An 11,367-nucleotide genomic window follows, 5' to 3' on the forward strand; every position below is an offset into this window, starting at 1 on the left:
GGACAAAGCACTTGGGTAAAATCATGGCTCCACAACTTAAATAGGTACGTCCCAGAGCAAGTTATTTATATCCCTGTGATTTGATTTTCTCAAATGGAAAATGGGGATAATAGCAGTATTTCCCTTCTAGGGTCGATGTAAAGACTGAGTGAGTTAATAGACATAAAAAAAAATTACAAGTATGCCTGGTACATAGGTAAGTGTTGCCAAGGTACTTGCTTTTATTATTATTAAGAAATAGCACGTGTAGGAACTCATCTATGTATCAGACACCGTTTTATGTGGCATACACATTTTATTGTATTTAATCTTCACAATAACCTTATGATAAAGGTATTCGTATCATGTCCTTTTCAGATGAAGAGACCAAGACACAGACAGGTTAAAGACTGTCCCAAGTTTGCATCTTAAGAAGCTGGGACTTCAACCCCAAGTGGCAGAATTCTTGAGCCCTTCCTCATAAACCGCTATGCTACATCACTGCTACTACAGAATTGATTTGCTTGGTTCTCTGTTAACATAATTAGCCTGCCAATATCTCTATATGAATTTTATGATGACATCTTAGAAAACAGCTGAGGTGACACAATTAAGGCCATATTGCTTCTCTACTTATGAAAACAACATGACCTCATATAGCAACATCGTGTTAGTTGTATCTGTCTTGTTTTAATTTTTGTTTTCTATTTTACCTTTCAATTTCAGACTTCGACTCTGTCATCCTCTAAAACCTAGAAACATTCTTCTGTAACTCTTTTATGATATTCTGAGTGTTATATTTGCTACTGTTATTGATATTGTTATATATGGCAAGTTCCCTAACTTTATGCTGATGCTTGAAGACAAGATCATGTGTTCTACAGTTTTATAGCTTCAGAGCTTACTACAGGGCTCCATCTCTATCAACTAATCAATAATACTCAGTAAAGATGACAAAATTATCCATCCTTTTCACATTCTGGAATATGCCTTAGGAAACCTAGAAACTAAGGTTAGTAGAATTTGTACCAACAATGAATCAATAATTTCTAAATGAGAGTTCCTTTTATATATTAAATTTATATGGACTTTCAGAGTGCTATTTTCTTTTTTCTGAATTTACACTTTTGTTACAGAGGCTTTAGATTGCTCTAAATCAAATTCTCAATAAATAAAGTCTTTATTGTACAAACAGCTCACAATATGACCCATCGCTGGAGAGGCAAGGCTATCTAATAGAAGGATCACTGAAATGATAACACCAAGTTAGGACAACATAAACAAAGGAAAACAAACAAACAAACAAACAAATCCATATTTTCCTTGCTCTAAATGTAATGTTATACACACACATGCACAAAAGAAAAGAGGGGACATGTGTAATGACAGTGATTAACATTTTGACATGACAATAAAGTGAATGCATAAATAAAAGATGGGTTTCCCCTACAACAGAAAATATTAATGTCCTTTATTTTGTTGAGAAACAAAGTGATAAAGTGTGTGAACAACATGGCTGCCTCTTATACAGCAAGGCAGTGCTACTCAGTTTTTCAAAGAAGTGTATACACTATTTTAAAAGGCACATCTGAAACCAAAATGGTATCTGATTAAGGTAAAATGCTTTAAGTAGGTACATATTATCCATTAAAAAATCTGGTAGGGCTTCAGTCCAACAATGTATTTTCCAAAGCAAAAGCATGAACATAATGGAAAGATCTAAAAAAGAAGCAAATGAGACTTTAAGAAATAAAAATACAATATCTGAAACTAAAAAGTTAACAGGAAAGGATTTACAGGAGATTAAGTATTTCAGAAGAAGAGACCAAGAAACTTGAACATGTGGTAATAATAATTATTAAAAATGAAGTACTAGGAGAAAAAAGAGCACAAAAAATAAACTTAGCTTCCATAAGCCATGGAAAATGTCAAGTAGTCTGAAATGTCTACTTGAGTCCCAGAAAGGGGAAAGGGGCAGAAAAGCATATGAAGAAATAAGGGCTGAAAGTTACGAATATTTGATGAAAATTATGTAATCACAGGTCTAAGAAATTTAATCAATTTCACAGAAGAAACAAAATTATACCAAAATGCATCATAATGAACTCATTGAAAATCAACAGTTAGGATAAAATCTTAAAAACAGCTTTGCTTCTGTACAGAAAAAGAAAGATAAGAATGACCACAAAAATTATTCAACAAGAGGCGAGTGAAAAGACATTGGAAAGTGCTGAAAGAAAATAAAGCTTAAACTATAACTCCAGCCAAAACGTCTTCCAAAAAAAAAAAAAGGATGTAGATCACAGGCTCTGTGCTGACAGCTGACAGCTCGGAGCCTGAGCCTGCTTCATATTCTGTGTCTCCCTCTCTTTCTCGGCTCCTCCCCTTCTTGCACTCTGTCTGTCTGTCTCTCTCTCTCAAAAATAAATAAACATTTAAAAATATTTAAAAATGGATGTATACCAAATAATTTTTCAGACAAACATCACCTGTTCTGGGTGTTCTGAACACCATGGTGAACCCGGGATACTGAGTGGATACCATCCTGGAATTCAAGGCTTCCATAATGTGATTATTGCAATAAAGCGCTATTATTTGAAGTAGCTTTTACACATTGGAAAATGGGTATCTTATTCATTCAAAAATCCATTCCAAAGTGCTTTCCATGTGCCAGTTGCTTTGTAAAAATGTTAGAGAATAAAATTAACAAAGCACAGTTCTGTCCTCAAAGAGCTTATAGGTCAGCATGAAAGACAGAGTATAGGTAGAGGATTATAATATGGAGTGATGGATGCAATTATGTTGGTGTGCTCAAGGAGTTAAGGAAACCAAGTAGAAAATATCCAAATTACAGCAAAAAGGCATGTGAAAGGATACTTGCTTTTAGGATCCATATGTTTTAGGTAAGGAAAGGGAGTAAAGACTTTCAAGTAGATAAGATACAACATACGTAAAGCAACAACTACAGGAATGTTTGAACACTATTCCAGTATGGCTAGATTGAGGAAGTTAAAAGGGACTTGGAGAAGGAAAGAAGCCAGAGCTCATTAGGATATAAAACTAAAAGACTATAAAACATATAGACTATATAAGGTGTTTGAGCTCTATCATGAAGGCAATAACCATTCAATGGCTTTAAGAATGTGAGAGAATCATTAGGATTGTATTACAAAATATTTGATAGCAACAGGGAAATTAAATGGAGGAGAGGAAGTAATTGGTACATTCCACCAGTCTGAGAAAGGAAAAGACTTCACTGAAGATAGTGACAGTGAGGATGGAATAAAGAGGGCACATGCAGCAAAATTTTCCAGTAGACATGGCCTTCTGTAGTCATGGCACCTGTGATGCTCATGGTATGGAATATCAGAGTGGATTTTCATTTCACTGACTTCTAGATAAGAAAAGTTCTTCTTTTGTGGATCCCTAGACCTTTCACTACAGAAGCTCCTAAGCTTTAAAATATATCATCCCATGCCTCATTCCTGCCAAGTCTTAATAGGTAATAAAGGAGGACTAGTGCAATTTAGGGGATTCAATTTAGAGTGCTTAGGTACCCAGATTGCAAGCCTTAAATCATCTGACCTTTCCTTCTGTCTGCTGAATTGTGTTATGAACAAGCTGTGAATGCAGTATTTCAGAACACTAATTCCTACCTGCCGTCCAGTTGTGAAAATGCCAAATTGAAAAGGAGATGGGGAGGGGTGAGTAGAAGAATTCTTCAGTTAGAGAGATGGAAACAATTGAAGGAAACAAAAACCTTGTAATTTTAATTCCATCAAGAAATAATAGGGCTACTTATAACTTTTAAAAATAAAATATCATGTATTAAGTCCAAAATACACTCATTTACTCACCAACCAAATCATATTAGGGACTAACTCTAGAAATAGTCATCCATTAAGAAGGCTATTAGGTATTGGGAGCTGATATTAAAATAATGTCACCATTTCTGTATTCTACTTAACGGAAATTGGGAATCCAAAGTAAATTTACACTTCTATATCATATATGTAGCCATATATAATATATTCTTATATTTCACTGCCTCAGTTGTGCAAAACCCAGAATAAGGTTTAGGACTGGAGCTTTCTGACTTTAGAGCAAGGAACTCAAGCAGGGGCTTCTGAGTTGTAAACTACAAAATTGAGATTTAAGAGAAGTCATAAGATTCAAGAGCAATTTTGTAGCCTGCTCATTAAAAATTTTACTTTTTTAAAAAAGAATAGTTTATTTATTTTGAACGAGAGAGAGAACAAGCATGCACATGAAGGAGGGGCAGAGAGAGGGAGAGAGAGAATCCCAAGCAGGCTCTGTTCAGTTAGTGTGAGAGTCCAATGAGGGCTTAAACTCATGAACCATGAGATCACGACCCGAGCCAAAATCAAGATTCAGACACTTAACCAATTGAGCTGCCCAGGCACCTAGTTTTACTTCAAGTAATGAAACTTACCTCCTCCATATTTTCTTGTTACTGAGGGTGCTCTGGTTACAAATAAATTATAGCTGAAATATGTGGCCAAGAGATCAAAGATCTGGTCTAGAGCTTTCTGTGTTTGAGGGTAGGGTGGCTGGATAAGTCCATGAGTGCTATAGCTAGATCAGGGCTAGAATATTTATCTACTAATATTCATTATATTTCTGGAATAGGGACAAAAGGAATGTTCCTCCATTTCTAGAGAGATCTATGAAAATGGTACAGGTCTCAGAGAGGCTACCTTCTCTATCCTTCTAAAGCCCCGGAGTCATTTCTCACTTACTTCTACCCACGGTATCCCATTCAGACTTTTCCCTTTTGTCTGATGCTACTGACACTTCAACTTTTTAAATATTTTCCTTGCTTTAAGAAAATCAGGATCAGATATAAAGCTGTTAAATTCCCTGGGCTTAGCAAACTTCTGCCCAGCTTCCCCTCTACACCAGTACTAACTACATAGACTTTTAGAATAGAAAAGTTTTCTTCATTTCGTGTTTTAAATTAATGTATGTTTTTAAATAAATGTATAAATTAATATAGTAATTAGTTAAACATTGATGGGGGTTGGAGTATAAACAATGAAAATAAAGTAAAATAAAAAGATAACTTATTTCATTCTGAAAAAAAGCAAAGACCAATAGTTAGATGTAACAGAGAGAAACATATTGGCTCATTATAATATTTTGTACTCATTTCTGAAACTTAAATATATCTAAGAACACTTTACAGGGCATTTAGCTCCTATATATTAAAAAATCTCAAACAAAGAATGTTTGACTTACCAGCATGCTTCCTCAGAAACTGTATAAGGTCGACTTTAAGATCCATCTGATCTAAGTGTCATGATCCTTTTACTATTGCTCATGGGAAGATCATGGGATCTGGAGTATCTCAAATTCATCTGAAAGTACAAATGCAGCACACTCTTTGCTTTTGCTTTTGGCACCTTTGACCAGTCCCACTGGAGATGGGCCTCTTTTAGAGACTTTCTCCAATTTTTGTACAATAATTTCACTGAAGGACTTTCTCAGGACTCAAGGCTCCATGATCTAGAACTAATCTTTCATCACAGAGGTGCAGCCATTCACAGTAGAGACATGTGGCTAGAGGAGAAATGTTTTGAGGTTGTTCTTGATCTTTTTGAGTCTGCTCATAGTTCATCTCCTTTATGAGGCCTTCCCATGAGGCACAGTGCTCTGGATTTGGGGTCCTTGTGATGCTATAAACACAGCTTTTTGTTACACTTTTAATTTTCTACAATGATTGTACTTTTTCTTTCTATCATTATAGATTGTGTGCACCATGAGAAGCATCAGCATGTCATTCATTTCCCTCTTCCCAGCTCAATAACCAAAAGAGTCAGTGTTCACTATCTGTTGAATTAATGGATACACCTGCTTAAGATCATGTTGTATATTGTGATAGTGTCAAGTTCAAAAATAGCATGTTTTTAAGGAAATGGTCTATTTAAAAGGTGACCTAATCGACATCAGCTTTGAGCAAAAAAGCAGAAAAAGGAGAGGACGTATTTTGTTTTGGTGGAACGATTCTGGTTTTGGCTTCAAGATCAGTGGTGGTCTTGAGGAGCGGTGTCAAGATTGTGATTCTGAAGCAATCTGCTTGGATTCAAATCCTGACTCTCTGCCAAATGACTCTCCTCCAGCAAGTTACTTAACTTCTTGTGCATCTGTTCCCTCATTTATAAATGAGATCCCAGTAGCACCTGCCTCATAGGGTTGTTGTACCGGTGAAAGGAGAAGTACGTAAAACACTTAAAACAGTGCCTGGCACATGGTTAGGTGGCATATAAGTGCTCGCTGTTGTTCTTCTTCTAATTTCACAGTTATAAGCTTATAGCATCCAAGAATGTAAGAGGTAGTGGGACCTCAAAGGTCGTCCAAACGTGACCCCAAATAATAACAGGTTCTTTCTATCTTTGGCATCACCGTAAAACTTTAGCTTCCACAAATTCTGCAACACCTCTCAGACCCTAACTTCCAGCTTAACGGCTGTTGAGGGATTGTCAGAATTACTCTGGGAGCCTGCACAGTGAGTACTTCCTTCTGTTTCTACCTCTCCAGGGAGATCAGGACACCGTAGTTCATATGCTTTCTCTGTGGCCATGGCTCTGATGTCACTGCGGCAGAAAGTATGAATTAAAACCTGACAACCTTCCATCACACTCTATCCCCAAACTTGGATCTGATCCAACTGACAGGCACCTCAGTGAAGAATGGGTAATATGTTTTCTTTCCATTGTTGTTTTTACTGTTTTCTAATACATCAATTACCAGTGTTCCCAAGCATTGCTATTAATTTTCAAATTTATCAAAGCTTTACTGTTTTCAAGGTGAATCTATATATTGATCATATTTGATACTCTAAGCCTTACTGCAAACTCATAACATGAACTCCTGGTCCACTTAGGAGGAAATGAAGCCCTGAAAAGGTCAGGATCGAAGACTTACTGGCCATATCTGCTGGATCCCTGTCCAATGTTCTTGTACTACTGCGTATTTACTTCACAATCGCCCAGGAAAGGAAAGAAACTAACCGGCTGCATGTTCCTTGGGCATCTGGGAATTTGAAAGCACTAATGAAAGCCTGGGAAATACACAGCATATGCTCCAACTAAAGATAGAATACAGGCTCATGTCCACAGCAGGGAAGACCCATTGCAAATTCTCTAATTGATCATTTGTACACATTTTCCTCAAGGACAGTTTGCTGTTTACATGCAGGCTTCCTACCAGGGTCAGAGGTGATCCAAAATGAACATATTTGATGAGTCTAACACCCTGGTGGCAAAGTCCAGACTGAATGAAAGAAATTAGGAAAATAGCAAGCATTATTCCAAGTGCTTAAGTATGTGAACTCTTTTCTTCTCATAGCATCCTTATAGGGCAGTGCTGTTATGTTCTCATTTTATAGATGAGGAAACTGAAGCCAAAATAATTAAGCACTTGTCCCAAATTATAGCCTATGTAATGGGCAGAACCTTGAAGAATTCTTTACCTAACTTTTTCTATTTCTAGAAATAAAAATTGAAATAGAAGTATAGTGGCAATATGCTATCTGTTGGGCTTGTGGTTTAAATTTAGCAACTACAGATTCTTCAAGCTATGTTTTGTTTGTTCATTTTTTTAATTTTTGATTTTTAAAAAGCATGGGCAGCCTGCTGATGTAGTATAAAGAAAAAGGAAATTCTAAGAATGTTCCCACATTCAATAAGTATTGTAACTAAATACTTAGATTTTTATAACTAAAATCTCTACTTATAAAACCAAGTAAAATACTAGAAAAGAGAGTCATTCAAAGACTGAGCTCCTCAAACATATGGATCTTGGTGTGTATATATATGTATGTGTGTGTGTATATATATATATGTATATATATGCATATATATATATATGTATTTAAACCACATACATATATATATATATATGGTCCTGATATATATTCTTTTAATATAACCTATATTTAATTTTATCTCCAAGTCAGAAAAATTATCATCCTTGATTACAGATCCAATTATTTTGGTCCACCATGAAAATTGAAATACAAAAATACACAAATTTTTACGGTTACAGTATATATTTAGAGTAATATTTCTTTTATATAATAAATGTTATTCAATAAAATATGAGGTTCCCCCCCACAAAAGAAAACACTGAGCTCCTCAGATGCTCTTAAGGGTTTTGTCATTGGTCATTAACAACATCAACATCAACTCGTTTGCTTCTCGGTCACTGACTGAGCTCTGGAAACTCTGGGATGTTCATGCCAGTTCCAAGATCTTCATCTTAAGTAGATGTGCAATGTCTATGGGCTGAGTGAGCAAAATTTTGGCCTATGGGGCTAGACTCCTGATTGCGTCTGAGATTATGCTTTGGAGGGAAGTATGAGGTCAGTAGTGCTGCAATTGTAAGCAAGGAAATAGAAAACTTGCCCCAAGATCTGGGACGGTCAGGGGGCTAGACTCTGGGCCAGAGAAGGCATAGAGGAAAGCCAGAAGTGTATCCCACATGCAAGCCCCTCAGACTTCTGACAACAAGTGCCTCAAAAAAAGAGAAAATGTGACTTTGAAGGTGAGAAAGAGCCTTTATCTTGATGGGAACTACAACAAATGACCTGAATCAGAAAATTCAACTTTGAGTAGGGTTAGGCAGAGGAAGTACTGGATTCATCAACAGAGGAGAAACCAAGTAACAGAGGCGGCCAAACTAAATAATTTAGGGATCAGTAAAAACCAGATAAGCCAGCACACCTTGAAGAAGGAGTCTTCAAGAAGAAGACCCAGAGAAAGGCAGAAATACAGACAAACAGATGGGTATGTAGATAGTCCCTTGCTGAATACCTACTAGATTACCAGATATAACGATAAATAAACACACCATAGACCTTGGCCTCTTGAAGCAAATGATCTGGTGGGGGAGACAGAATCATAAAATATTACACCATAAATAAAAACCTGCAATTATGACAAGTGCTATAAATGAGAGTTTCAAGATACTATGAGAATAGAATTTAACCTTGTCAGAAAGGTCATGGAAGCATTCCCAGAGAGAGGGATACTTATGCTGAAATCAGAAGGAAGATTAAAAATTAGACAAAAGAGGAAAAGAAGACAGGGCTCCTGAGTGGCTCAGTCAGTTAAGTGCTTACGGTTTGTGAATTTGAGCAACAGCTTGGAGCCTGGGGCCTGCTTCGGATTCTGTGTCTCCCTCTTTCTCTGCCCCTCCACAACTGACGCTCTGTCTTTATGTCACAAAAATAAATAATAAGAAACACTAAATTTTTTTTAAAAGGGGAAAAGAAGAATTTTCAAGTGGAAAAACTTTTAAATGCAAAACCCCTATGGCACGGGTGGGGTATGGGGAGGTTAGCAGAACATAGAAAAAAGAAGCCTGGATACGTAGAGCAGTCCAGTCAATGCTCCTGATAAAGACCCACAGAGGCAGTATCTCCTCTGCAATAACAGGAAATGATGTATAAGTAATTCCCACTGGAAATATCCTGAGGTGGGAGAAGAAGGGAAGTAAATATCATCCACCCTCTCTGATGTGAAGTTCTTGACTTAAAGAATCATATTCCTGCTTTGTACTTCAGACTCTGAAGGCTGACAGAGTTTGGTACATCTGTCAGTTGATGTCTTTCCTTCTTTACTTCTCCTTTGCTCTCAACAGCAACAAGAAAAATACCTTGTATGAGTCTACAAAATGTATATGTTTCTCGGTTAGTTGACCATGATAGGTTCTCATGGGGAAAAATGGAATGACTGAAGATAAGACTTCTATTGCTTTCAGAAAATCAAATCTTTGCTGAAATTGTTTCCAGCAACTTTATTTATTTAAAAAAAATTTTTTTAATGTTTATTTAATTTGGAGAGAGAGACAGAGACAGAGCATGAAGAGGGGAGGGGCAGAGAGAGAGGGAGACACAGAATCTGAAGTAGGCTCCAGGCTCCGAGCTATTAGCACAGAGCCCTATGCAGGGCTCCAACTCACACACCACGAGATCATGACCTCAGCTGAAATCGGTCACCCAACTGACTGAGCCACCCAGGTACCCCTCAGCTACTTTAAATGAACGAAGTCAACACTCTTCACAGGGGATATTTTTCTTTGTTTCTTTGTTATTCTTTTAAAAGTATTAACAATTCACAAAATGGTTCACAATGAAATAAGAAAGAGGATCTGGATGGTGCTCTCCCATTCTAGCACCTGTGGAAAGTATTATTTAAAGAATGGAACTACTTAAAAGAGCATAATGGGATATGGACGATGAATTGTCAAGATGGAAGACTTCCCTTTGAGTTTCAGTGGCTTCCTGTGGGTAGATTTCTAGGGAACTTTGCAGGCATCTCAGCAGTTGGCTTCTACACCTTGGCCAACCTCACCCAGGATGGGTGTTTTCCACCTGCCTTGTGACTGTTGACCAGTTATGACTCAGAACCACCCAGTCTGAACTATTCAGGGAATTGCACATACCTTCCCCTGTGAGGTCTGCATCCTACTCTTGGATAAGAACTCCTCATCTCCTTGCAAGTTTATCCCTTCTGTGGTTTTTTTCGTCTTCAACTCTGAAATATTTTTCAAAGTTCTTTTCACCTCTTTATTCTTATCTTCCTTTTAGTTATCAATAATGATTCTTTATATTAAATTTATCTGTTTCAATTACTGTGTCGTTTCTTTCTCTTGATTGGCTCTGACTGACAGAGAGCCATAGAACTGAGATTAGCCAACCAGTCTTGATTAAAGCTAGTGACTATCAGGCTATTTATAAACGAATGTTATAGGAAAAAATCAGAGTGTAAAATTAATTCAAGAGGAGAAGCAAAGCAGACAAAATCGGAGGCACTTGGGATCTAGCCCGAGACTGTAAAATGAGCAGGGAGATGCCTCAATCAAGCTCACAAGAGTTGAGGTTGACGTAGAAAAGTCTCAGCAAATTGAAGATGTTTACCCAATTATGAGGTTCCTCCCACTGACAATTAGATTTCCTATATTTGCAAAATACAGGAATAAATCACATAGAAATTAATAATTAGGAAATAATTCCCTGGTGTGAAAAAAATAAAATTAATTGGTTTGGACTATACTATGAAGAAAAGTATACAGTGCTGTAGAGATCATCTACAACAGAGATCCAAACCAGCAAAGGAATGAATTACTTAAGCAGATAAATCAGGAGACTTAGTGATACAAGGCACCTGTTTTGTGTTGTTTTTTGTTATTTTGGCAGTTTTCAATGCAGGCCATGATGAAATATACTTCATAATATATATTAGCCATACCAAAAAATTGACTTTGGTGATATGGAAGCACTCTGGTGACGTCAGAAAGACTAAGGGTGGGAAATTCAGTAAAAGATGGACCTTTGCAGACACAGAAAATAGAAACTTAGATTGC

Source organism: Hyaena hyaena, unplaced genomic scaffold, assembly GCF_003009895.1.
Source record: "Hyaena hyaena isolate Hyena2069 unplaced genomic scaffold, ASM300989v1 scaffold_792, whole genome shotgun sequence".
Taxonomy (NCBI): domain Eukaryota; kingdom Metazoa; phylum Chordata; class Mammalia; order Carnivora; family Hyaenidae; genus Hyaena; species Hyaena hyaena.